We start from the raw sequence: 26,577 nt of genomic DNA on the forward strand, positions 1-26,577 counted from the left end.
TTCGAGACCAGCCCGGCCAACATGGCAAACCCCATCTCTACTAAAAATACAAATTTAGCCAGGCCAGGCATGGTGGCATGCACCTGTGGTCCCAACTACTCAGGAGGCTAAGGCATGAGAATCGCTTGAACCCAGGAGGTGGAGGTTGCAGTGAGCCGAGATCATACCACTGCACTCCAGCCTGGGTGATGGAGTGAAACTGACTCAAGAAAAAGAAAAAAAAGCTTTCGATCTTTTAAGAACAAAACAAGGATTATTTTGTTACATAATCACAATATAATTATCAATTTCAGGATATTAACATTAATATTACATGATATACATTTTATATACAAATTTAGCCAGTTGTCCAAATAATGTTCCTTGTAAATTTTTTCCTTCAATCTAGGATCTAATTCAGAACCCCACATTGTATTTAATCATCTCTTTAGTCTCTTTTTATCTGAAACAATTCCTCAGCCTTTGTTTTTGTTTTTCTTGATACTGCCATTTATTTTAATTTTAATTAATTAATTTATTTATTTTGCAGACAGAGTCTTGCCTTGTTGCCCAGGCTGGAGTATAGTAGTGCAGTGGTGTGATCATAGCTCACTGTAACTTCGACCACCTGTGCTCAAACAATCCTTCTTCCTCTGCCTCCCAAGTAGCTGGGACTACAGGTATGTGGCACCACACCTCGCTAATGTTATTTTATTTTTTTGGAGAGACAGAGTTTCACTATGTTCCCCAGACTAGTCTCGAACTCCTGGCCTCAACTGATTCGCACACCTTGGCCTCTCAAAGTGTGGAGATTACAGGCATGAACCACCACACCCAGCCAATACTGACATTTTTTAAGAGGAAAGCAGTTGTGGAATTGTTTGTAGAATGTCCCTTGATTTTGGTTTTTCTCTTTTCATATGATTAGGTTCAGGATATGTATGTCTGGCGGGAATATTATGTAGATGAAGTGGTATCCCATACTAGTGTATCACATTAGGGAGCACATAATGTCTGTTTTATTGGTGATGTTAACTCTGATCACTTTGTGTATACTGTAAGGCATCTTTTCCCTTTGTAATGAATAAATGTGTGGGAAGAAAAGTTGAGACAATGTCAATATCCTGTTTACCAATAAACTTCTAGTCAGTAGTTTCAGCTTGATAATATTTGCCCTAATTATGTTCAAGAACAGAGCAGGACCCAGGATGCAAGACCCTAGGCATCCACAAGGCCTTCCACTGTCCCCAGGCCTTCCAAAGAGACAGCGGCAGGACCGCACAATCTACAACTGGAAACAGCAGGAAGTGCTAGAAAATCACTTTAAGGAGGAACAGTACCCAGACTATGACACACGACAAGAGCTGGCGGAGATGCTCAATCTCGGGGAGTACCAAGTGCAGGTGTGGTTCAAGAATCGCCGGGCCAAACGCTCTCGGGAGCGGTGGTTCCAGAAGCAGCTCCAGCAGCTCCAGAAGCATCCTCAGCAGCAGCATCCTCAGCAGCAGCATCCTCAGCAGCAGCATTCCCAGCAGCAGCTCCAGCAGCAGCAGCCCCAGCAGCAGCTCCAGCAGCAGCAGCCCCAGCAGCAGCAGCCCCAGCAGCAGCAGCTCCAGCAGCAGCCCCAGTAGCAGCTCTAGCAGCAGCAGCAGCCCCAGCAGCAGCAACTCCAGTAGCAGTTCCAGCAGCAGCAGCTCCAGCAGCAGCAGCCCCAGCAGTAGCAGCCCCAGCAGTAGCAGCTCCAGCAGCAGCTCCAGCAGCCCCAGTAGCAGCTCTAGCAGCAGCAGCTCCAGCAGCAGCAGTCCCAGCAGCAGCAGCCCCAGTAGCAGCGGCAGCAGCCCCAGTAGCAGCAGCAGCCCCAGTAGCAGCAGCAGCAGCCCCAGCCCCAGTAGCAGCAGCCCCAGCAGCAGCAGCCCCAGCAGCAGCCGCCCCAGTGCAGCCCTGGGCAGGAGGCCACAGAGCCCACAGAGCTCGCACTGTGCCCCCTTTCCCTGAAGCTGCGGCCTCTGCCCCCCATCAGCCTGGCCTCTTGGGAATTCTCCCACAGGGAGAGGCCCCGTGGGTATTCTCCCACAATCTGCAGCCTTCACCAGGCCTTGAGTAGCTTTGGGTGCAGAGCCAGGAGGGCATTTGGCTGTCCTGGGTCTAGCCCCTGGCCCAATCCCAGCCCCATTCCAGGCCCACTCAAAAGCCAAGGCCTAATCCCAGGTCCAGGCTTAATCCTAGGCCCTGGCCTGATTCCAAGCCAGGCTTACTCCCAGGCCCAGGCTTAGTCCTAGCCCCAATCCCAGGTCCTGGCCCAATCCCAAAGTTAGGATCCCTCCCAGCCCCAGCCCTAGTCCCCTTGTGACCTCAGAGCACTTATGCCTCCAATTTCTTGCCAGACAGTCATTCCCTGACTTCACAGACCTCCTCCCACCCCTAGACCAGTTCGAGTAATCCTTGGTCTCCACCACGACATCTCAGTACCAAGAGGGGGATGGCTCTACGGACAAAAAGACTCGGGCCCCAAGTGATTAATGGATTTATAGGGGGCCTGTGTCTGCAAAGTCCTGCAGATACCAGTGGACCTGGAGTGGCTGGTTGGTCTACACTGCTGGTGAATGCACCACCACCATTTAACCACCCTGCCGCTGGTGGGCATTTGCTGTCTTCACTGTGTGGCCATCACGACTAGCTCTGCTATGAATGCACCTGCCCTCATCTGAGTTGAGCCTGAGCATTTCACAGCTGGGATTGGAGTCGCTGCTCATGAGGATGTTTGGCATTAGTGGATGCTACTTGAGAGCTTTGTAAAGAGCTTTACCCAGCACTTCTGATAGTCAGCATTCTCCCTGACACTTAGGATTGTGAGACTTTTTAATGTTTGTGGATCCAATGGCTTATGGCTTCCCTGATGACTGAGAGGTTGAGAAGTTCTCACATGTTAATTGAACCTTAGAAATCCTCATAATGTGTCCATTTGTTTGCCCATTTTTCTTCATTTATTTGAATGTATTTTTATATTCTCTTGATAATTAAAGTGCTGCAAACACCCCCCAAAAATACTTGCCCTAATCATTTATTACTATGGTGATTGCAAAGTATGATTTTCTATCACTAATAAACTGTGCCTTCCAGCTTCTCTCTTGCATTTCAAGGGTACTACTATTCAACCTACTCTGTGCATGTATGTAAGCATCTGTCAGGACAGAGGTAGACTTTATGACTTCTGAGATCCTTACTAACTTGATTCTCATTGAAGAGAAAGACAGTTTAAAGTAATATTAAATTTAAATTTTATAGGAAAAATAAATTTTGGATTTGTAATATTTGCTTTAAGAACATTGAGATATATATGCAGAAAAGTCTACCTCATTCATGTATAGTTCACTGTTTTTACAGTCTCTGTAAACACAGGACACATCTCTGTAAACAGCATTCACATCAACAAGCAGAACATCACCAGCTTTCCAGCAGCCTCACCACCCCAAATGGACTATTTGCTTTTCATTTGGCATAATCAACAGTCTTCTTTCAGTGTTCTGAATAAATACAGGACAGGAGATGTCCAGGAACATAATCTAAGAACAATTTAGTATTTTCAACTTCAAATTCCTGTCTATTTTCCTTCATCAATGAGCCTAGAAAACTTAGAAACATTTGGATATCTTTTAGTTTGCTTCCCTAAAATCTGAACAAACCTTATTAAGTATTTGATTATTCAGTATTTTGACCAACTACACATTGTGCCAGACACTGTCATAAATGCCTAGATTACACAGACAGGAACAGGTACCTGACTTCAAGAATGACTGAGGGGATAAATCACAGCTCAGGGGGATACATGCAGTAGTGGAGGGATGTACGAGCAGGATAGGCAATGTCACCATTCTCAAAGAGCTCACAGTTGAGTGGCTATAGAACCAGTGAGAGGAAAGATTGAAGATAGTGAATCCTAGCAACAGAAGATGCCACTGACAGCCTCCATAGAGGCTTGGCTGCCTTCTGAGGTAGAGTGGCTGGGTGTGGAAAAAAAATGGGAGAAAAGATGATGATGGTCTATAGTAATAGTAATGTTAGTCATTTCTTAAGACAAAGCTGAACTAGTTTCAGCAATTTCTGTATTCAATAAATGTGTTCCCTTTAGGTTAAATGCAATGGTGTACATAGTCTCAACATTAAATGCATAGTAATTACTATTAATAAATGCTCCTCTGTTTCCCCAGTCACCTGGCTCCTCAATCTGCTTCTCTGTCCACAACTTTACTTTGGCCAGGACCACCTGAAAAACCTTCATAGTTCCTCCTTTGCAACCTTGCACAGCACATTGTACATGCATGTTAAGTGGGATCACTAAGCCTTTCGATAAGCCAAAGCAGAATTCAAATCTAGCAGAAATGAGACCTTACTTACATATTCCAGTCTCTTACACAAATCCGATTACCAGTTGCTCTTTTCTTGCTAGTCTGATTTCAGAGGCAGCATAGTGATAAGAGCATGGGCTCTGGAACTAGCCTGCTCAAGTTCAAATCCTAGCTGCTCCACTTCTGGCTGTGTGACATTGGTTAAGTTCCATAACCTGGTGGTGTCTCACTTCCTTAGTTTCTTGAAGAAAATCTTCAGCCGAATTAAATTTAAAGGGGTTTAACTGAGCAATGAACAGTTCACCAGTTGAGCAGCCCTCAGAATCACAGCAGATTCAGAGAGACTCCAGGGATGCCTCGTGGTCAGAACAAATTTATAGACAAAAAAGGACAGGAATTGGAAGTGAGATACAGACACAGTGGGATTGGTTACATACAGCTCAGCATTTACCTTATTTGAACACAGTTTGAACATCCAGTAGTCTATGAGTGGTTGAAGTATGGCCCCTGGGATTGGCCAACACTCTGCTCTTGTTACAGGTGCATACTATTAGGTTTTCAATTTTGTCTATTAAGCTAGGTTACAGTTCATCCACAAGGACTCAAATATAGAAGTACAGAGTCCTTCTGGGGCTGTATTTAATTTGCTTTAACAATTCCCCCCTTTTGGTCATTTTCTCAATTTTGAGAGGTTGACCAAAACCTTAGTTATTGATGTTACTGTTAGTGTTGTAAATGTACTTATATGACTTTGAAACCTACTGGGAAACAGAATAGTGTGTTTTGCAAGGAGAGAATAAGGACTGAGTAGAGAGTACCTTATGCTGGACTGTCCTGTTTACAGGAGAAAAACAAAACCTGGTCTGTTCTAGGATCTGTGTTTTCTTAAAGCCTTAGCTTGATTATGTCATATTTAGCATGAGTCACTCCATGTTAGTTTGGTTTGGTTTGTTGGGGCCTAGCACATGAACTCAGTCGAAAATAATGGTTTCCCATAATTTCGTTTTAAAAAATTCCCCCTTTTTGGCCAGGTTCTCACTTAGGTGAGAGTGTGAACAAAACTTAGGGTCCCTCAGTTACCATTATTTTGGGTTTCCGGTCTCAGCACGTCATTCATAAGTTGCAGCGTCCTCATGGTCACCCATTTCTTTCAGCTTTTGTCATTCCAGTTGAAGAGAGACCATTTGATGTCCCAGAGATGTCTGGCAAGCATTTACAACCTTTGAGAGAATACAGCACACCGGGGAGACTATTATGACTATTAGGATGATAATACCAAGAGTTTGGAGTATGCTCCTTACCCAGAGTCCCCATAAACCAAAAACCTAAAATTAAATAGATTAAAGAATGTGCTAGATAGTCTAGTCGCTTGACTAAGTGGTCTTTTCATTAATCTCCTACAACTGAATTTTTATAATTTACCTTGATGTATTTCTCCATAGGCCACAAGTGTCAGCAGCTGCACAGGTACTTCTCTGTTTAGCCAATTCTATTATTTAACATAACTTTCACAAGAGAATTTAGAGTCTGTTGTGTAATGATAGCCTTTAAAGTAGAATTTGCTGTAGAGCCTATTATGAGGGAGACATTTCTAATTATTGCCTCTTTTATTCTAAACCATGGAAAAAGGACCTAACAAATGATGTCCTTCCTACAGAGTGAAGGCCTCCTGGCAATGTTCTTTTTAATCCATGTTGTGGGTTAAGGGGAGTTTTGACTGATTATAAGGCAACATATATACCACTAAAGTTTCTCACCTACATTGGGCCTTCATTTTTTATCTATTAAAGTATAAGGTTATTCATGTATAAGGCTGGCTGGAAAATCCTTCACAGATAAAAGTATACCCTATAAGTGCACATAATAGACCCCATTTTCATTCATATTGTTAATAGAGGCATAAACAAGGAAAAAATATTTAAAGATAGAGTCTCCTGATAGAAGAAGTTTTGATCTGTAATCTTGGGAAAAGCCGTTCACATCAAGGATGCCATCTTCTGGGGAGACACTTTCCTGGTTAGCTCAACCCTAAAGGTTCCAATGGGTGTACAGTTCCAGGAGTGTGGAGGGACCCTTCTCAGTCATGAGATTATTAACCCAAGATTCAAGGCTCCAAAGTTTTGCTGTGGTGTGGATGGCAAGGACAGTCCCTCTCTGATGTTGCCAGAAGATCCAACCCTTGGGTTCTAGATTGTGAAGGGATTGTCCTCAGCGAACCATAAGAAGCTTTCTCCACCAGGTGAAAACACACTGTAGCATAACAATCCACTGTTACATCAGCCCTCTTGCATGGGAAAGCCCCTACACAACCAGATAGCATGCATTGAAAAATGGCAATTGAATGAAATACCTTTATAAACATTTAAATGGCCCATCAGGTAACCAGATGTACCTGAACCTTTGATTGTCTTTTCAGGAATATGGAACCAAACATTGGTTTTAAACTGTTTCCATCGTTTATAAGTCACCACATCAATATATTCAACTTGGACCATTTTATCTTTTCCATGACAAGTCATGGAATGAAGAACCCCCAACAACAAAATAATAAGGTTCTTAAGTCCTGCTTCTTTATGAATCCATGCTTAATATTGGACTTAAGTCCTCTTGAATACCAGTTGTTTCTCCAATTTCGGTGCATAGCATTGATAACTAATGGATTATCATAGGTAATTTGACTTAGACCATGGAGTTCATTCAAATTTTATATTTAAACAACCTTAGTATTGGCTGATTTAGCATGATAATATAGAGCTTGATTTTGAAAGGCTTGTTAAATACCAAAGGTTTAAAACATTGGATATTACAGAGAGTGGAGCCAAGATGGCCGAATAGGAACAGCTCCAGTCTACAGCTCCCAGCATGAGCGACACAGAAGATGGGTGATTTCTGCATTTCCAACTGAGGTACTGGGTTCATCTCACTGGGGAGTGTTGGACAGTGGGTGCAGGACAGTGGGTGCAGTGCACCGAGCGTGAGCCGAAGCAGGGAGAGGCATCGCCTCACCCAGGAAGTGCAAGGGGTCAGGGAATTCCCTTTCCTAGTCAAAGAAAGGGGTGACAGATGGCACCTGGAAAATCGGGTCACTTTCACCCTAATACTGCGCTTTTCCAACAGTCTTAGCAAATAGCACACCAGGAGATTATATCCCATGCCTGGCTCGGAGGGTCCTATGCCCATGGAGCCTCACTCATTGCTAGCACAGCAGTCTGAGATCAAACTGCAAGGTGGCAGCAAGGCTGGGGGAGGGGCGCCCGCCATTGCTGAGGCTTGAGTAGGTAAACAAAGCAGCCAGAAAGCTCGAACTGGGTGGAGCCCACCACAGCTCAAGGAGGCCTGCCTGCCTCTGTAGACTCCACCTCTGGGGTCAGGGCATAGCCAAACAAAATGCAGCAGAATCCTCTGCAGACTTAAATGTCCCTGTCTGACAGCTTTGAAGAGAGTAGTGGTTCTCCCAGCATGCAGCTGCAGATCTGAGAACAGACAGACTGCCTCCTCAAGTGGGTCCCTGACCCCCAAGTAGCCTAACTGGGAGGCACCCCCCCAGTAGGGGCAGATGGACATCTCACATGGCAGGATACTCCTCTGAGACAAAACATCCAGAGGAACGATCAGGCAGCAACATTTGTTGTTCACCAATATTCGCTATTCTGCAGCCTCTGCTGCTGATACCCAGGCAAACAGGGTCTGGAGTGGACCTCCAGCAAACTCCAACAGACCTGCAGCTGAGGGTCCTGACTGTTAGAAGGAAAACTAACAAACAGAAAGGACATCCACACCAAAACCCCATCTGTACGTCACCATCATCAAAGACCAAAGGTAGATAAAACCACAAGGATGGGGAAAAAAACGGAGCAGAAAAACTGGAAACTCTAAAAATCAGAGCACCTCTCCTCCTCCAAAGGAATGCAGCTCCTCACCAGCAATGGGACAAAGCTGGATGGAGAATGACTTTGATGAGTTGAGAGAAGAAGGCTTCAGACAATCAAACTACTCTGAGCTAAAGGAGGAAGTTCGAACCCATGGCAAAGAAGTTAAAAACTTTGAAAAAAATTAGACGAATGGCTAACTAGAATAACCAATGCAGAGAAGTTCTTAAAGGACCTGATGGAGCTGAAAACCAAGGCACGAGAACTACGTGACGAATGCACAAGTCTCAGTAGCCAATTTGATCAACTGGAAGAAAGGATATCAGTGATTGAAGATCAAATGAATGAAATGGAGTGAGAAGAGAAGTTTAGAGAAAAAAGAATAAAAAGAAATGAACAAAGCCTCCGAGAAATATGGGACTATGTGAAAAGACCAAATCTACGTCTGATTGGTGTACCTGAAAGTGACGGGGAGAATGGAACCAAGTTGGAAAACACTCTGCAGGATGTTATCTAGGAGAACTTCCCCAATCTAGTAAGGCAGGCCAACATTCAAATTCAGGAAATACAGAGAATGCCACAAAGATACTCCTTGAGAAGAGCAACTCCAAGACACATAATTGTCAGATTCACCAAAGTTGAAATGAAGGAAAAAATGTTAAGGGCAGCCAGAGAGAAAGGTCGGGTTACCCACAAAGGGAAGCCCATCAGACTAACAGCTGATCTCTCAGCAGAAACTCTACAAGCCAGAAGAGAGTGGGGGCCAATATTCAACATTCTTAAAGAAAATAATTTTCAACCCAGAATTTCATATCCAGCCAAACTAAGCTTCGTAAGTGAAGGAGAAATAAAATCCTTTACAGACAAGCAAATGCTGAGAGATTTTGTCACCACCAGGCCTGCCCTAAAAGAACTCCTGAAGGAAGCACTAAACATGGAAAGGAACAACCAGTACCAGCCACTGCAAAAACATGCCAAATTGTAAAGACCATCGAGGCTAGGAAGAAACTGCATCAACTAACAAGCAAAATAACCAGCTATCATCATAATGACAGGATCAAATTCACACATAACAATATTAACCTTAAATGTAAATGGACTAAATGCTCCAATTAAAAGACACAGACTGGCAAATTGGAGAAAGAGTCAAGATCCAGCAGTGTGCTGTATTCAGGAAACCCATCTCATGAGCAGAGACACACATAGGCTCAAAATAAAGGGATGGAGGAAGATCTATCAAGCAAATGGAAAACAAAAAAAGGCAGGGGTTGCAATCCTAGTCTCTGATAAAACAGACTTTAAACCAACAAAGATCAAACAAAGAAGGCCATTACATAGTGGTAAAGGGATCAATTCAACAAGAAGAGCTAACTATCCTAAATATATATGCACCCAATACAGGAGCACCCAGATTCATAAAGCAAGTCCTTAGAGACCTACAAAGACACTTAGACTCCCACACAATAATAATGGGAGACTTTAGCACCCCACTGGCAACATTAGACAGATCAAAGAGACAGAAAGTTAACAAGGATATCCAGGAATTGAACTCAGCTCTGCACCGAGCAGACCTAATAGACATCTACAGAACTCTCCACCCCAAATCAACAGAATATAAATTCTTTTCAGCACCATACCACACCTATTCCAAAATTGACCACATAGTTGGAAGTAAAGCACTCCTCAGCAAATGTAAAAGAAAGAAATTATAACAAACTGTCTCTCAGACCACAGTGCAATCAAACTAGAACTCAGGATTAAGAAACTCACTCAAAACCACTCAACTACATGGAAACTGAACAACCTGCTCCTGAATGACTACTGGGTACATAAGGAAATGAAGGCAGAAATAAAGATGTTCTTTGAAACCAATGAGAACAAAGACACAACATACCAGAATCTCTGGGACACATTCAAAGCAGTGTGTAGAGGGAAATTTATAGCACTAAATGCCCACAAGAGAAAGCAGGAAAGATCTAAAATTGACACCTTGACTTCACAATTAAAAGAACTAGAGAAGCAAGAGCAAACACATTCAAAAGCTAGCAGACGGCAAGAAATAACTAAGATCAGAGCAGAACTGAAGGAAATAGAGACACAAGAAACCCTTCAAAAAATCAATGAATCCAGGAGCTGGTTTTTTTGAAAAGATCAACAAAATTGATAGACCACTAGCAAGACTAATAAGAAAAGAGAGAAGAATCAAATAGATGCAATAAAAAATGATAAAGGGGATATCACCACCAATCCCACAGAAATACAAACTACCATCAGAGAATACTATAAACACCTCTACGCAAATAAACTAGAAAATCTAGAAGAAATGGATAAATTCCTCAACACATACACCCTCCCAAGACTAAACCAGGAAGAAGTTGAAACTGAATAGACCAATAACAGGCTCTGAAATTGAGGCAATAATTAATAGCTTACCAACCAAAAAAAGTCCAGGACCAGATGGATTCACAGCCAAATTCTACCAGAGGTACAAGGAGGAGCTGGTACCATTCCTTCTGAAACTATTCCAATCAATAGAAAAAGAGGGAATCCTCCCTAACTCATTTTATGAGGCTAGCATCATCCTGATACCAAAGCCTGGCAGAGACAACAAAAAAAGAGAATTTTAGACCACTATCCCTGATGAACATCGATGCAAAAATCCTCAATAAAATACTGGCAAACCGAATCCAGCAGCACATCAAAAAGCCTATCCACCATGATCAAGTGGGCTTCATCCCTGGGATGCAAGGCTGGTTCAACATATGCAAATCAATAAACGTAATCCAGCATATAAACAGAACCAACGACAAAAATCACATGATTATCTCAACAGATGCAGAAAAGGCCTTTGACAAAATTCAACAACCCTTCATGCTAAAGACTCAATAAATTAGGTATTGATGGGACGTATCTCAAAATAATAAGAGCTATCTATGACAAACCCACAGCCAATATCATACTGAATGGGCAAAAACTGGAAGCATTCCCTTTGAAAACTGGCACAAGACAGGGATGCCGTCTCTCACCACTCCTATTCAACATAGTGTTGGAAGTTCTGGTCAGGGCAATCAGGCAGGAGAAGGAAATAAAGGGTATTCAGTTAGGAAAAGAGGAAGTCAAATTGTCCCTGTTTGCAGATGACATGACTGTATATCTAGAAAATCCCATTGCCTCAGCCCAAAATCTCCTTAAGCTGATAAGCAACTTCAGCAAAGTCTCAGGATACAAAATCAATGTGCAAAAATCACAAGCATTCTTATACACCAATAACAGACAAACAGAGAGCCAAATCATGAGTGAACTCCCATTCACAATTGCTTCAAAGGGAATAAAATACCTAGGAATCCAACTTACAAGGGACATGAAGGACCTCTTCAAGGAGAACTACAAACCACTGCTCAATGAAATAAAAGAGGACACAAACAAATGGAAGAACATTCCATGCTCATGGATAGGAAGAATCAATATTGTGAAAATGGCCATACTGCCCAAGGTAATTTATAGATTCAATGCCATCCCCATTAAGCTACCAATGACTTTCTTCACAGAGTTGGAAAAAACTACTTTAAAGTTCATGTGGAATGAAAAAAGAGCCCACATTGCTAAGTCAATCCTAAGCCAAAAGAAGAAAGTGGGAGGCGTCACGCTACCTGACTTCAAACTATACTACAAGGCTACAGTAACCAAAACAGCATGGTACTGGTACCAAAACAGAGATATAGACCAATGGAACAGAACAGAGCCCTCAGAAATAATGCCGCATATCTACGACCATCTGATCTTTGACAAACCTGACAAAAACAAGAAATGGGGAAACAATTCCCTATTTAGTAAATGGTGCTGGGAAAACTGACTAGCCATATGTAGAAAGCTGAAACTGGATCCCTTCCTTACACCTTATGCAAAAATTAATTCAAGATGGATTAAAGACTTAAATGTTAGACCTAAAACCATAAAAACCCTAGAGGAAAACCTAGGCAATACCATTCAGGACATAGGCATGGGCAAGGACTTCATGTCTAAAACACCAAAAGCAACGGCAACAAAAGCCAAAGTTGACAAATGGGATCTAATTAAACTAAAGAGCTTCTACACAGCAAAAGAAACTACCATGAGAGTGAATAGGCAACCTACAGAATGGGAGAAAATTTTTGTGTTCTACTCATCTGACAAAGGGCTAATATCCAGAATCTACAATGAACTCAAACAAATTTACAAGAAAAAAACAAACAACTCTATCAAAAAGTGGGCAAAGGATATGAACAGACACTTCTCGAAAGAAGACATTTATGCAGCCAACAGACACATGAAAAAATGCTCATCATCACTGACCATCAGAGAAATGCAAATCAAAACCACAATGAGATACTATGTCACACCAGTTAGAATGGTGATCATTAAAAAGTCAGGAAACAACAGGTGCTGGAGAGGATGTGGAGAAATAGGAACATTTTACACTGTTGGTGGGACTGTAAACTAGTTCAACCATTGTGGAAGTTAGTGTGGCGATTCCTCAGGGATCTAGAACTAGAAATACCATTTGACCCAGCCATCCCATTACTGGGTATATACCCAAAGGATTATAAATCATGCTGCTCTAAAGACACATGCACACGTATGTTTATTGCAGCACTATTCACAATAGTAAAGACTTGGAACCAACCCAAATGTCCAACAATGATAGACTGGATTAAGAAAATGTGGCACATATACACCATGGAATACTATGCAGCCATAAAAAATGATGAGTTCATGTCCTTTGTAGGGACATGGATGAAGCTGGAAACCATCATTCTCAGCAAACTATCGCAAGGACAAAAAACCAAACACCACATGTTCTCACTCATAGGTGGGAATTGAACAATGAGAACACATGGACACAGGAAGGGGAACATCACACACCGGGGCCTGTTGTGAGGTGGGGGGAGGGGGGAGGGATAGCATTAGGAGATATACCTAATGATAAATGATGAGTTAATGGGTGCAGCACACCAACATGGCACATATATACATATGTAACAAACCTGCATGTTGTGCACATGTACCCTAAAACTTAAAATATAATAAAAAATGGTAAAAAAATGGATATTACAAAATAGAATCTTAGGTTATCATAGTTCATTCATTTAGCCAAAATAACTCAAAAATTTTTTAAAGGAAAAAACATTAGTCTGGTAGAGAAGAGACTCAGCTTTCCAAACAAGACCCAGTGAAGATAGCATGAGGGCAGCTGACTCTGTCTCTTTCCTTTCCTTTCCCCCGCTATTTCTTTTGTAGTTTATTTAAAAGGTAAACAAAAACCTTTCATTATCTTTTAATATTACATAAAAATCTTTTTTAAAAGAGAAAACCAAATTTTATGTTTCCATTTGCATATTTTTAATGTTAAAGCTAGCTTTTAATATTTTATAAATCTATTGTTTTAATTAGTTTGACCATAAGGTAAGATTTTTATAAACATTTTGTAACCCTTTACAAAGTTTTTCTCAGAGCAGAACAATGTTCTAAGAAAACTCTGTTGTGATTTTATTCCAATGTCCAATTTATGGAAAAAACTGAGTAATGCCATTTTAACTTTAGCCAATATGTTTACACATAGAATCTCTTACAATTAATTTTTTCTTTTTTTTTCTTTTTTTTTTTTTTTTGAGATGGAGTCTTGCTCTGTCACCAGGCTGGAGTGCAGTGGCGTGATCTTGGCTCACTGCAACCTCTGCCTCCCGGGTTCAAGCAATTCTCCTGCCTCAGCCTCCCGAGTAGCTGGGACTACAGGCACATGCCACCACATCCGGCTAATTTTTTTGTATTTTTAGTAGAGACAGGATTTTACCATGTTGGCCCGGATGGTCTCAATCTCCTGACCTCCTGATCTGCCCGCCTTGGCCTCCCAAAGTGCTGGGATTACAGGTGTGAGCCACCATGCCTGGCCTCTTACAATTAATTTTTATAAACCTTCCACAACTTATTCAAACCTTCCATAACTTATTCAAACTTATTTAATTTAAAACAATCCTTTAACCCTCTAACCTAGGCAAAAATTTACATTACCATACTTTCTTATGATCTCTTACAAAAAAACATTTCATTCTCCTTACACACCTTGCATGTAAACCTATTTTTTCAGTAGTCTCAATTACATATTACAATGTTAACTCTTACGACTTTTACTTTTGGTGAAAACCTTGGTAAGTAAGGGATTTTAATTATGTGCTAGGTGTGGAGCCTAGGACCCAGACAGAAATGCAGATAAGGTCTGACTCTTTCCAGCCTCTAACTCCCCTCGTCCCTGGCCTTACCTAGCTATAAAGCAGGCAGGCTGTACATTTGAGTCATAGTGGCCTTTTATGAATCATTTAGGAGGCTTAATCACCTTTGAATTGTACAGCATTTCTGGCATAAATTCCTGTTCACAAATTCTTTCATGACTTACACAGACCATGTATGTCATGTTTAGACTTTCTGACTTGCCCTAAACATCCCTCTTTTTAAATAACCTGTCATTTTACCTTAGGACAAGAATTTACCATGCAACATCCTTTCTTAGGTAAAATCTCTTTTCTTTATAACCTTCTTTGCATAGTTAGGGGGCATGGCTAATTCCATATATCCCCAGGCTTTATTTAAAATGTAATGTCTCAAAAATAAATTGAACAATTTTTTAAAAGTCAAAGCAGTTTATGACCTTAAAGCATTTAGCAAACCTAATATCTGACCTGCATAATTTAGGTAAAATGTCTTTATTTTATCAATAATCTTTAGAGCTGTTTTTATTTCCCAAAGATTACTAAAGTTACATGAACTAAAAGGCATTATAGTTTTTATTTTGCTTTCAAAATATTTGATTTAAGCACTTATTTTTGTTTAAGCCAATTAATTAGAGCTCTTTTATATAAACATTACACATAACACATATATAATTACACAGACAGAAGAAGAGTACTACAGAAGTTATAAGATTTTTCATTTACCAGTTTTTAAGTTTCTTAATTGGTTAATGGCTTTATGGTGGAGTCCTTGGAAGAATAGGGCCAGGAAATGGGTCTCTGGTGCCTCCTGTTTTTCCCAAGGAGTCCAGGCTGTTAGAGCTTGAATATCTACTTTTAGTTAAGCTTTCTTTTAACTGTAGCATTCTTTAATAAAGTCTTTTTAAAATTTCTTATTACCCAATTTCAGCCAGGCCAAATGGCTGATATTTCTGGCTTTTGAACTTTACCAAAGGTAACCTCCCAGGTGGTGCTCAGAGAAAGAAAAATGTAAATTAGTCCATGGAGAAGAGGCTGTACAAGGTCATGCGGATATTAAACCAGAAAGGACTTGCTTCTAAGTAGGAAATTGAACGTGGACTGCCAGCATGAAAGGGCAAAGCCTAAGTTACTGAGCTACAGCACAGGGCGGTCTTCACTGTACTTCTTAGAAGGAGTCTAGAGTAGTTAATTTTGAGCTTGCAAAGGCTTTTAACTACTCAAGATAATTTTTAGAGCTAACTATGACATAAACCCTAAAATCCCCGTTCCCTGGAAGGCGGAGACCAAGAGAAAGTACCTCAACCTGGTTACAAGGTCAAGCTCCCAAGGACATAAAACAAGATGAGACCCCATCCATTTTTTTTGTTTATTTCAGGGACCTGCAGGAAAGTTTGTTATTGACCAGCTTGTTGAGCTGTCTTGAGCAGTAAAGCTTATGGAGTCCTAAGCCCATATTTTATCCTAAGGTACCCCTTGACACAGAAAAACAAATTCATAGCACAAATACATCAGTTTAAGACTAGCCTCAGAATTATTTTTTGCATTAATCAAAACTATACAGAAGAGAAATATAGTGATTTTTACCGTTTCTGTAAGATTTTGCCATTTCTGCAAGACTTCACAACCGTTTGCCAGAGAGAGAGAGAGAAGCCAGAAGTCTGACTGGTAAGAAATTCTTACCCTTTTGCCAGCATGCCAGGCTTCTGGGTTCCTTTTCCCTGAGCAGCCCCAGTGATCCAGCTTGCACCATCGTGCTGGGGGCCAAGCAGCATCATAAAGGAAATTTACCTTTTTTCGTCTGGCTAGAACAAAATATGTGTGACAAAACATAGACATTAGCCACTCTGCTGAGCACCCAATATCAAACTGGCAAGGCTCAAACTTGCCCCTGGTTGGGCCCCATCATGGTTAATCCAACCTCTGACTAGGAATTTCAACATGTGGTCTCTGGGCAAGATGGTCACCCTGAATAATAGAAAAGATAAGAAAGGCAAAGGAGAGAGAGAACAGCATTGCCTGTGGCAGGGTGGGGAAGGCAAAATGATCAGAGAGACCAGAGAAAGACCCACCTATTGCAGCAACACTGAAAAGTTCAGGTGGCTGCTTCTTGGTAGCAAAGGGATCTTTTCCAGCAGTCCCATCAGCTCTTGTTTCCCCTTTTGAAGGAGGAAAAAGCTCCCCATGTCCAACCCCTCTGTATGTGCCTAATTTTGTCACCCATAGTCATCAGCAAAGAGTGCAAGGCAGATTATTCCAAAGAGAAGAGCAGTTGGCATCCCGTAGTGCCAAATCCATACTTAGCCAAAAGGTACTTTACTAAGAGCCCTCATTTTTAAATGTACTTCAATGTATTGTTGTTCATTCCGAACGTTCCACTGTAAGTTATCTTAAGATTTTGCCATTTCTGTAAAACTTCATTGCTTCCCAGGCCTAATGTATAAGCCAGAAGGAACACAGTTTACCAGAAATTAAGGATACCATTTTTACCAAAAATATTGGCTTTACTGTCAGGTTCTCCTGATTAACTTAGCCAATGATTTTTTTCCTACCTAAGCCCACCAGAAAAATGAAACAAACGGGTAGAACACAAAAATCCCAGTGAATTTTCAAAAGCCAAATTTTATAACCCCTGCAATATATCTGGTTACTACCAGTTCCTTTTTGACTCAGTCAGAGGTAAGAGGCCTCTAACTGGATCCAAGCCAGTTAATTCCCAGGTCAAATCTGTTTCTGAACCCAGTCCAGTTTCTGTCGCAACTCCAAACCCAGTTTGGATCAGAAATTTGCTCAAAGAAACTCGGCTCAAAACACAAATCCATGGAGCTCTGAAATCTGAGAGGGAGCTTACCCACAATCCCCAGCTGCTCTGAGAGATCAGTGGACGCAAGTGGGTCCTGCAGCTACCTTGCGTGTTCATTCAGTGCTCCTGGGAGTTGCTGGAACCTCCGCTTCAGATCCCACTTCTGACACCACCTGATAGAAGAAAATCTTCAGCCGAATTAAATTTAAAGGAGTTTAGTTGAGCAATGAACAGTTCATGAATCGTTCATGAATCGGGCAGCCCCCAGAATCACAGCAGATTCAGAGAGACTCCAGGGATGCCTTGTGGTCAGAACAAATTTATAGACAAAGAAGGACAGGAATGCGAAGTGAAGTACAGAAACAACTAGATTGGTTACAGCTCAGAGTTTGCCTTATTTGAACACAGTTTGAACATTTAGCAGTTTATGTTGAAGTACGGCTGTTGGGATTGGCCAGCACTCTGCTATTGTTACAAGTGCATACTATTAAGTTAGGTTTTCAATTTTGTCTGACTATTAAACTAGGTTACTGTTCATCCATAAGGACTCAAATGTAGAAGTACGGAGTCCTTCTCAGGCCATATTTAGTTTGCTTTAACAATCTGTAAAAGTCACTATAATAACAAACCCTACTTCAGGTAGTTACAAGGCTTTGAGGAATTAATATTTTTAAAGACCTTTGAATAGCACGTGGCACATAGTACGTGCTAAAGTATTTGTTAAAGAAATAAACATAGGCTGGGCAAGGTGGCTCACGCCTGTAATCCCAACAATTTGGAAGGTCAAGGTGGGAGGATCACATGAGCCTAGGAGTTCGAGAGCAGCCTGGGCAACATAGACCTCAACTCTACAAGAAATAAAAATATTAACCAGGCATGGTGGTGCATGCCTGAAGTCTCAGCTACTTGGGAGGCTGAGGCGGGAGGATTGCTTGAACCCAGGTGATCCAGGCTGCAGTGAGGTATGATCACACCATGGCACTCCAGCCTGGGCAACAGAGCAAGACCGTATCAATCAATTGATTCTTATGTGGCAATTTATAAGTAAATTGACATAAATCTGCATGTATTTATATGGCATGTACATCTTCTTATCAATGCTATTTTTTATTGTTACTTTTACATTCTAAGGTTCTGGAAGGTATGAACCCCACTTACTTTTCCAAGGCAGATATGTAATAGTATTTCAGTATATAAAAGTAATCCATAATTGGTTGTGATGAGTGTTGTGGTGAATAAAATACTTAAAGACCCCTGAATTAAAAAATTCATCCAAATCTGTAATAAATTGAACTCTATAATCTGAAATGTAAGGAAATGAAAATAATAATAAAATATAACTGTATTTGAATTATAATCCAAAACATTTTTATTTTTCTCATCATGATCACTGTATTTTTTATACATGTTTTTAATGAATTTTGTAATCAGAACCTAACTAGCAGTGGAGTAACATGTCCTTTTCTTTTGCAGCTATAGAAAGAACTCAACAAAGAAATCTTGAAGAATGACTTTTAGCAGCAACAATAGAAGACAAAACAACAGAACTCACAGCTCTGGTAAAACAAACAAAAAAAACCCAAAAACAAAAAGCATTATTTCTTTATATTTCAGGGAGTTTTACTTCATGTTAAATTTATAATTTAGTTGAATTGTGGGACCAAAAAACTCCAGAAATCATATAATAGAACAAAAGTTCTTAAATATCTAAACACACATACACATACACACACACACACACACACACAGAGACTTAGTATGGTAATAGTTGAAGCAGGACATGTTTTAAATGGTGATTTTTTTTCTGAATTGCTGATTTACACCTGCCCCAGTCCCCTAAAAACCTGATGGATAAGAATCCGAATTTTCATGTTAAATAGTTAACATAAGGATAACTTAATTTTTTTTGAGATTAAGCCAATTGAAAATTGAGACATAATATATAGGACCCTGTAAAGGAATTAAGTTTTTCTAGCTTTGATCAGCAGGAATTTCTGAGAGGAATGCTATACTTTTAGAAGATAACATGCAAAGAAGGGACAGAATTTTGGAACATTTATACCACATTAGACTCAAAGCTTTACCCACTATTTTTCCCTTTAGAAGACCTACCTTTCAGTTTCTACTCCTGCACGGTCTCATTAAACATGAAACTCTAAATTTGTTCTGAATTCATGACTAAAGCACTACCATTTGCTTTGAAGTTATTTCAGCTCATTCGAAAAGGCCTCTTTGGGTAAATTGTTGTGAAATCGTAATGTCTGGGGTGAGTAGGATGGCAGTGGCACAGTGCATGGTGCATGCTGTCAAGGGAGTGTGGGACCTGGACACAGGCCTGAGATGTATCTCAGATCATCTGAGAACAAGCAATGAGAGTGGCAGGATTGGCTGGTTTAGTGAGCAAGAAAGCACTAACAGCCACGATGCCTAGGAGCCTGGCTGTTCTTCAGGCTCTACTGATAGATGCACCTTCCCATGGATTACGGGAGAAAGTCTATCTTTGATATATAATTCTGCATTGCATTTCTTTCTTTCTTTTTTTTTTTTCTTTTTTGAGACAAAGTCTCTCTCTGCTACCTAGGCTGGAATGCAGTGGTGTGATCTCTGCCACTGCAACATTCGCCTCCCGGGTTCAAGTGATTCTCATGCCTTAGCCTCTCAAGTAACTGGGACTACAGGTACGTGCCACCACGCCCAGCTAATTTTTGTATTTTTAGTGTAGATGGGGTTTCTCCATGTTGGCCAGGCTGGTCTCAAACTCCTCAAGCAACACTTCCACCTCCGCCTTCCAAAGTGCTGGGATTACAGGCGTGGGCCACCACGCCTGTCCACATTTCTTTAACTGTTAGCTCAACAGGCTCAATCCTCCTGATGTTAACGGTTTGGATCAGTTGGGAAACACATCCTTGCTTTGTGCAGCTTACCAGCCCATAAACAATGTGCCTTAGAATTTCTAAAAAGTGGAGCAGACCCTAATCTGAAGAACATGCTGGTGAAAGCCATTGTTGGTCATTTTGAAGCTATAAAGTGAAGTTAATGCCGTATAAAATTATTTTGTTTTAGGATCTAGCCTTTGTTAAACTGTATGGTTATTTAATTTTGTAGCAAAGGCATTCACACAAAAGATAAACTGATGAGCAAGTTAGATCCTACCCTCAGCGGAACGGTAAGTGCAGTTAATTCTTATTTGAAGTAGCTATGTTCTATAAAGTTGCCACCAACCCTGAGTTAGGGAACACAGAGCCACTGCTCCTAGGGTAAAGACAGGGTTAGGTTCCTGTGAGCCTCGGGTCACAACATTTTCATTAATCAATCATTATGCAACCTTGTTTTGTTGATGTTTCTATTTAGAAATACCTTATTTAATATATATTGTTGATTCATTAACATTGAACTCATAGCCAACAGCATCATAGCTCATGCCTGAGTGAAGTTTCTCTCACATGTATTTTCTCCATAAGGTACATCACAGCCTTCTTGCACTTAGGTACACTAGACAGCACTTCTGTACTATGATTGGGGCCATTTTAAACAGCAGAATCACCAACAAAAAGCACAAAATATGGAAAATGTGACTCTAGCTAGACTGTGACACTTGTTGACAGTATGATTGCTTCTAGAGTGGAACAAGAAGGCCAGGCATCACCTCATTCTACCTCAGCTGGGAAAGTGAGCACTGGGAAACTCACATTTTTCACCACTTGGCACGTTCATGAATGACTGAGAAATGGCAATGAATATTAATTTTGGGGTTACAAATAAATTTTAGCAATAGGCATATTTGCAAATATGGAATAAGTAAATAATGAAGATCATTATTTACATGCATTTCATGATAATATGAAAGACAACCAGAAACCAGAAAAGCTGTAAATGGTGTCTTGGGCATTATAAGAGGAGGATTAGGGCCTTCTACATCACTTTTTAGGATGCTTCCTGCTGCCTACCACAAGCCTGGATTAGGACTTGTCAGGGGTCCCACCTCCGTCAGAGCCTGAATCACACTTCGTGGTATTTGTTGGTTTAAGGTGCTGTCTCTAGTGAGACTAAATTCCTAACAGCAGGGTTCAGACTTAACTGTGTAGTTTACCCAGCACCTACGGTAATGCGTAGCACATAGCACCAGGGATTTTGTCGAAGGTTTGGAGTCATTAGTATTCATTTCATAAAGGAATAGGTATTTGATATAGAGCCTAAAGTCCTAGTATGATTTTTAAAATGTTTTTATCTCTAAATTTTTCACTTTATATCTCTAAATTTTTAGTTTATACCTCCATATGCTTTTTTTCTTTTTTATATAAACACAATACCATTATTATGTAGTAAATTTTTGGTGAGTAGGAGTTTGGGAAAGGGCATTCTAAGCAGAGGAAAGATGATCAAAGAAGGGATTCAGGTGAGAGATGCAGGTCCCATGGAGGTGAAACCCCCAGTTTGGCACATCCAAGGGTACATAAAGGGGGGCAATCCTAAGTCGTACCCAAATGCAGGTTAGACTCATGCAGCAGAAAGCCACGGAATGCCAGGCAGCTTTACTCCTCAATTTGAAAGGTTGCAGGAACCCTTAAGGAAACCTAAGTGAACAGCAGAGGGATGAGGTGCTTTAGAAAGGTTAATATGGTTAATAGGGTAGGTTATGAAAAGCCCACCATGTAGGGAGGGACCAGTAGAACCACTGAAATGGTCTTAGGTGAGGCCGGGCGTGGTAGCTCTGGGATTATGCCTGTGATCCCAGAACTTTGGGAGGCCAAGGCAGGTAGATCACTTGAGCCCAGGAGTTTGAGGCCAGCCTGGGTAATGTGGCGAAAGCCCATTTCCATAGAAAATACAAAAATTAGCCAGGCATGGTGGTGCACCTCTGTGGTCCTACCTTCTTGGGAGGCTGGGGCAAGAGGATCACTTGAGCCCAGCAGGTGGAGGTTGTAGTGAGCTGAGATGGCGCCACTGCACTGCAGCCTGGGTGACAGAGTGAGACCTTGTCTCCCCAAAAAGAAGAAAGAAAGAAAGAAAAAAGGAAATGACCTTAGGTGAGAAGCGATTAGGACCTGAACTGTTTTTTTCAAGGAGCAAGATGCAGTTATTTCTTAATAATATAATAAAGCAAAAATTCTTCTTGCAGAGATCATGTTCAATACCAAAAAGGCTCAAAATAAAAAGATTCCTCTTTGTCAGAAAGCTTGGCATAGCAAGGTTACATTTAAGCAGTATTATAGACCTGCATAACCAATCATCTTTGAGGAAAATGGTTTTGCCATCACCAGAGTTTAAGGTAAAAACCATATCCAATTTAAAATGTATAATGTGTTGTTATAGGAACTGTCAAATCAGGTGTCTTATACGTAGTAACAGTTTAGGAAAATGAGCTGACTGCAGTAAGATTTAGAAGATGGTTTCCTTGGTGAGTTTGAGTTTTGAAGTATAAACACATTGGGAACAGAGGTGAATATCAACTATATGCCATAGTCATAAATCATTAGCTTTCATCACAAGGCAGGCCAATATACATATGTTTAATTTATATATTTAATTAATACATATTTTATCTAAAATTAAAGTTAACTGGAATGTTTTATCCATGGACAACTTAGTGACTTGATTTGTATTACGTAAGGCTAGCAGGACATAGTGGTTTTTTGTTTTTTTTTTTTTTGAGATGATGTCTCACTTTGTCACCCAGGCTGGAGTGCAGTGGTGCAATCTTGGCTCACTGCAACTTCCACCTCCTAGGTTCAAACAATTCTCCTGCCTCAGCCTCCTGAGTAGCTGGGATTACAGGCACCTGCCACCATGTCTGGCTAATTTTTGTATTTTTAGTAGAGACGGGGTTTCATCATGTTTGCCATGCTGGTCTCGAACTCCTGACCTAAGGTGATCCTCCCACCTAGGCCTCCTAAAGTGCTGGGATTACAGGCATGAATCGCCATGCCTGGCTCTTTTCCCTTCGTTTAATGTTTTCAGACAGGGTCTCTCCCTGCTGCCCAGGCTGGAGTGCAGTGGCACAATCATAGCTCACTGCAGCCTTGAACTCCTGAGCTCAAGCCTTCCTCCCACTTCAGCCTCCTGAGCAGCTGGGACCACAGGTGCACACCACCGTGCCTGGCTAGGACCTGAGCTTTATTGTCATCAATAGGAGTAGAAAGAAGAAAGTCAATCGATAAAGAATCCCCTGCTTCTCCTTTTTGACTGGCTCTTATACTCTAGACACTCACCATCTAACAGAAATATAATGGGAGTCATGTACATAATTTTAAGTTTCTAACAGCCACATTAAAAAAGGAAAAGGCAATAGGTGAAATTAATTTTTAAAATGTATTTTATTTAAAGCCATATATCCAAAATACCATTTAAACATATAATCAGGAAAAAAAATCAATGAGATCTTACATTCCTTTTTTGGTACCAAGTCTTTGAAATCTGGTGTGTATTGTGCACTTACAGCACATCTCGATGTGACCTAGCCACATTTCAAGTACTGAATGGCCACGTGTGATTAGTGTCCACCACATTGGACAGTGAAGCTCTACACATAACAAGCTGTCCAGGAGGCTCCTGGTTAACTGTGCTGTCCTCACCTTGCATATGCTATTCTCTCTGCCAGAAGTGCCATTCTCCTGCTTGTGCATCTGGTAAACCTTAGTCTTGCCACAAGAGCTAGCTCAAACTCTGCCTCCCTGGAGAGGCTTTGCCTCTATCCCTGAGACAGGTATAGGTTCTTCCTGAAATGAAAGTTAGAAGAGAAACTGAGGGGTGGAGAAGGGGAAGCACTTGGGAGATGTGAGAGAAATACCAGTCTGTGGAAGCCAGAAGAAGAGAGAACATGAGGAGTAAAGGGGTAGGATGTCATTCGTGTCATGTGTAACTCAGATAGGAGAAACACTGAAAAAAGGCTGTGGAATTCCATAACCGAATGCCCATGGTCATCTCTGACAGAGCACTTTCCGCCTGAGTAGCTAAGCGAAAGCAAGGTGAGGGTAGGGATTAAGTAGGAAACGAAGAAGCTGAGGTTACACTATTTAAGAACAGAAGACACAGCTCCATGGCCAACTGGAGGGTTTTTTTAGGCAAAGGGAAATCTAAGCATGTTTAAAGATGACCAGGAAGAAGGTAATAAAAAAAGAGCTGTATGGTTTAATTGTGGCAGTTAGAAAATATAATTTTTTAAAAAAGGTAATATTTATGGTAATAGCAAAACCAGTAAGTAGGAACATACTTGAAAAAAGATGCTTAATTTTTTATGGGGGAATTACAAACACAACTGAAAGACATAAAAGGGGACCTAAAGAAATGGAGATCTACCATGCCTTTTGTATTAGTCCATTTTCATACTGTTATGAAGAAATACCCGAGACTGGGTAATTTATACAGAAAAAGAGGTTTAATGGACTCACAGTTCCACATGGCTGGGGAGGCCTCACAATCATGGCAGAAGGTGAAGGAGGAGCAAAGGCATGTCTTATATGGCAGCAGGCAACAGAGCATGTGCAGGGAACTGCCCCTTACAAAACCATCAGATCTCGTGAGACTTACTCACTATCACGAGAACAGCACGGGAAAAAACCCACCGCCATGATTCAATTACCTCCATGACACCTGGGGATAATGGAAGCTACGATTCAAGATGAGATTTGGGTGGGGACACAGCCAAACCACATCACCTTTGTTGGGGAAAACTCAACATTGAAAAGCTAACCATTCTCTCCGGATTAATTTATAAATTCACAGCAGTCCCAACCAGAATCCTCAAGGTTTCCAGGAAACTTGGCTAGTTGATTCTAAATTTATGTAGAACCACTGGGCACAGTGGCTCTGGCATGTAATCTTAGCACTTTGGGAAGCTGAGGCAGCAAGATCGCTTGAGGTCAGGAATTCAAGACTAGCCTGGGCAATATAGCAAGACCCCATCTCTACAAAAAAATTAAGTTAGCTAGGCATGGCGGCATGCACCTGTAGTCCTAGCTACTCAGGCGCTATTAGCTATTCACAATTGAGTAAATACTGCTGGGGCAATTAGCTATTCATATAGAAATAGGTCATTTTGGATGCCTATTTCATATTGGTTACTGAATTTCCAGGTAGTTTAAAGACCTAAATGTGCAGTACAAACTTAAAAACATGAAGAGAGGCTTCTGCTGTGGGCCATGATGGAGTTACACGGATAAGATTTACCTCCCCTACCCCTACTCCTATTAAAACTGTATTGGAAGTTCTAGCCAGTGCAATAAAGCAAGAAAAAGAAATAAAAGGTATTCAGACTGAAAAAGAAAAAGTAAACTGTCTTTACTCACAAATGACATGATCATTCCATGTAAAAGAAATTCTAAGAAATCCACAACAAGCTATTAGAACTAATAAGTGTGCTAGTTCAGTATACAAAAACCAGTTGTATTTCTGTATACTTGTCAGAAGTTGAAATTGAAAAAGCAAACCATTTAGAATAACATTAAAATGTTATGAAATACTTAGGAATAAACTAGGTAAAATATGTGCAAGACTTACACACAGAAAACCACAGAACACTGATGAGAGAAATATAAGAATATCAAAATAGAGGGAGAGGTGTACAATTTTCAGGAATCAGAAGACTTGACATTGCTAAGGTGTCAGTTTTTCCTAACTTGATCTAGTGGTTCACTGTAATCTCGATCAAAATCCCAGCAGGCTTTTTTGGTAGAAATGGACAAATTGACTATAAATTTTATATGGAAATGGAAAGGACTTAGTAAACCCAAAACAACTTTGAAAAAGAACAAAGCTGGAGAATTTGCACTACCTTAGTATAGGACAGTGTTTTATTGGTGAAATAATAGATATATAGTTTGATGGAGCAGGAGGGAGTCTAGAAGTTGGCCCACATATTTATGGTCAACTAATTTTTGACAGAAGTGTTAAGGCAGTAAATGGGAAAAGGCACATGACCACAAAGAAACTCACGAGCAAAAGAATGCTGTGGATGGCCCTTTTATCTGGGGGTGCTTTTGGAGAAAGGTTGATACTATGAAGATGCTGAGACTGCCTGTTATGCCTGCACAAGAGAATCACCATGTATCCACTGAAGGGGGCCATGAGCCCTGCAAGGGAGACATCCTGAAATGTCATCAGTGTGAAAATTGTCTGCCCAAGGAAGCAACTCAGGGGCCCAGCAGAGCAGGATGGAGTGACAAATGTAACACTATTTGAGGCAACATTTTTGGAGGGAAGAGTGGAGACTAAGAAGCTTCCACTAATGGATATGTGGAAGACCCACAGGAAGAGAAAGCAATGCGGTTTGTGATGTGAGGATCTCTGAACATTGCCAAACAGGAGCTCCTGGGGGTGAGGTTGATGGCCTGGAGGACACT

General features: G+C 41.0%; 1 pseudogene; it reads left to right on the top strand.

Annotated features, from left to right (window-relative positions):
* LOC100982930 (FYVE, RhoGEF and PH domain-containing protein 5-like) overlaps positions 1-26,577 on the top strand; it is a 176,429-nt pseudogene that overhangs the window by 131,164 nt on the left and 18,688 nt on the right.

Source organism: Pan paniscus, chromosome 2 (genome assembly GCF_029289425.2).
Source record: "Pan paniscus chromosome 2, NHGRI_mPanPan1-v2.0_pri, whole genome shotgun sequence".
NCBI classification, from domain to species: domain Eukaryota; kingdom Metazoa; phylum Chordata; class Mammalia; order Primates; family Hominidae; genus Pan; species Pan paniscus.